This window comes from Bidens hawaiensis, unplaced genomic scaffold (assembly GCF_021521415.1).
Source record: "Bidens hawaiensis isolate Kalapana, Puna unplaced genomic scaffold, B.hawaiensis_p1.1 tig00037152_1, whole genome shotgun sequence".
In the NCBI taxonomy this organism is placed as follows: domain Eukaryota; kingdom Viridiplantae; phylum Streptophyta; class Magnoliopsida; order Asterales; family Asteraceae; genus Bidens; species Bidens hawaiensis.
The window spans coordinates 105,595-108,696 of record NW_027496470.1 but is presented as its reverse complement, the minus strand read 5'-3'; positions in this window follow the sequence as shown (position 1 = coordinate 108,696).

The window sequence follows — 3,102 nt, the reverse complement described above, 5'->3', positions numbered from 1 at the left end:
AACGTGTATTCCTTGATGGTTTATAACGTGACCAAGTAATTGCACTTCTTGTAACCAGAAGTTACACTTGGAGAATTTTGCATACAACTTCTCCTGATTAAGAAGCTCTAAAATTAATCTTAAGTGTTGCTCGTGCTCTTCTCTACTCTTCGAGTATATCAAAATATCGTCAATAAACACGATGACGAATTTGTCGAGGTAGGGTTTACAGACTCGATTCATGAGATCTATGAACACTGCTGGCGCATTTGTTAGCCCGAAAGGCATAACTAAGAACTCGTAATGGCCGTAGCGAGTCCGGAATGCGGTTTTTGGGATATCCTCCTCCTGAGTTCTAACCTGATGGTATCCCGATCTAAGATCTATTTTTGAGAAGTAGCTCGCACCTTGTAGTTGGTAGAACAGGTCATCAATTCGGGGAAGAGGGTACCTATTTTTTATTGTTAACTTGTTCAATTCCCTGTAATCAATGCACATTCTAAGGCTCCCGTCCTTCTTTTTCACGAATAGTACAGGTGCACCCCACGGGGAATAACTAGGACGTATAAACCCTTTATCCAACAATTCTTGCAACTGATTGGATAGTTCTTACATCTCAGACGGTGCAAGCCGGTAGGACGCCTTAGCAACAGGGCCAGCTTGAGGTAATAAATCGATTCTGAATTCGACCTGGCGGGTTGGCGGTAATCCAGGAAGTTCTTCGTTGAAAACTTGTGGAAATTCGCGTACCACTGGTATATCATCCACCCGTTTCTCCTCAGAATCAGTGGCCGTCAAGCTTGCTAGATACGCCACGCATCCCTGGCGTATATATTTTAACACCTTGAGGTGGGATATAAATGGTATCATGGTGCCTGACTTTTCTCCTTGCACTAATACCTCTTCGTCATCCGACACGCGGATCTTGACGATTTTCTTTTCACAGTTTATTTCTACTTTGTTACGTGCTAAGCAATCCATTCCCACTATCACGTCAAAACTACCCAATTCTACAGGTAACAAGTCAATCGGAAGGGATTGATTGTTCAGAATAAAAGGGCAATCCCGAACTATTCGATTAACTATCATGGTTTTACCGTTAGCGACTTCTACGGTATAAGGTTCTATGGTTTCACCAATTGGAAGGTTTGCTATCGATAGGAACTTAACGGAGACAAAACTTCTATCGGCGCCCGTATCAAATAATACAGAAGCGTAATGATCAGAGACGAGGAAGGTACCTGTCACTACGTTGGGGTCTTGGCGTGCCTCGTTCGCCCCCATCACGAATGCTCGGCCTCTTGCCGGGTTGGACGACGATGCCTGACCCGCGGTTTGCCGCCCATTTCCTCCCTGGTTCAGTTTCTGACAGTTTCTCTTGAAGTGATCTGTGCTGCCGCATTCAAAGCAAGCACGGCTGGTGGTCATCACTTGATTTCCTTGTGGGTTTTGTTGTCGGGCTGGTTGGGTCCTAACTAGTTGCGCATGGATAGGTTGAAGTTGTCGGTTCAGATTGTTCAGGTTTGTCCTACATCTCGGTGCGGAGTGCCCTTCCCTGCCACACCGATGGCACACTACCACCCTGCACTCGCCACCATGCTGGTAACCGCATTTCCCACACCTGGGAAACGTCCTTGTCTGCGGTTCCTGCCTTCCGCCAGAACTAGTCATGGCGTAGTTCTGGGCAGTGGGCCTAGCACGTTTATTTTGCTGCGTTTCCTGGATCCTATGATTATGTGTACCCCGCTTTCCCCCAGCGGATTCTCCTGCCACCTTCAGTGACCCGCTCCTTACGAAATCATACGTGACGATACCAGCTTGCGTCACCGCACCCTCATACGTCTGGTATCCCCCAGAATTGACTATACTCCTTACAACTGGAGTTAGCCCCCAAATATTACGCACAACCCTCTTCGACTCTGGGATGACCAACCATGGTACCAATCGCGACAACTCATTAAACCGGTTCGTATAACCCAAGTGGTCTGCCCCCTGCATCTCCAGGTTCCACAATTCGTTTTCTAATTTCTGCAATTCATTTTTCGGGCAGAAATATTCCAGTACAAGAGCCTTGAGCTCTGTCCAGGTCATGCGGTTGTCGCCGCCTGACCGCAAGTCTGCACTATGGTGTTCCACCATGTCAAGGCATGGTCCGTGAATGTGCAGGTGGCGTACTTAACAACACAATCCTCGGGGCAGTTGCTGATGTTCACAACTGATTCTATTTTCTCGATCCACTTAACCAACCCATTTGGTCCTTCAGACCCGCTAAACTCTAGGGGCTTGCACAACATAAAGTCTTTGATTGAACAACCCCTGGATGCAGGAATTGGTTCAGTGCGGTTCGTTTTCTACAGTTGGTATAGGGCCATTACTGTCCGTAACAACCACCCTAGGCGGTGCGTCATTACTCGGAATCGTGTTATCGTTCTGTGGAGGATTAGCATTTTGTTCCCCGTCATTATTGGTGGTCGTTTGATTGCTCGGAGGGTTTGGATTGGTCGAATTGTTAATACTGGCGGCGATGCGCGATACTATATCCGGTATCGCCGCCTCCAACTGTCGAGCAATCAAACGGCTCACATCCACTTCCGACATTTGAGCTGATCGTTTTGGTGCCATTCTACACAACATTCAGAAAAATACATGTAATTAATACAAATTCCAATCATAAAACATAACCCACATTCCATTCATTAATAAACATTAGTACATATTACACAAACATCCGTTCACATTACTTCCCTGTCACCATTACATAGGTTAAGTTTTCATACATAGGGCCTATGTCGGCATCATCTCGACATAACCCACAATGGGTCAGTGCTTGAATGATACCCAAAAGTATCTATAATGATATACCCCAAAAGAGACCCCCTAAGGGCCAGTGGTTGTATTATAACTACCCAAGATTCACTCTATGTTAGCATCACCACTAACTGCTTAAACAGAGTATCAAAAAGCGGTCCCTGTCTACTCCCATCCTAACATAACTAAACACGGTGGTATACCAACCCCACCAACACAGCCACCAACACCACCATCACGGCCAACATACCCCAAATTCGCATCTCCATCTGGCCGATCATCCACTGGGAGTATGAGCACTCCCTCTTCAACTGC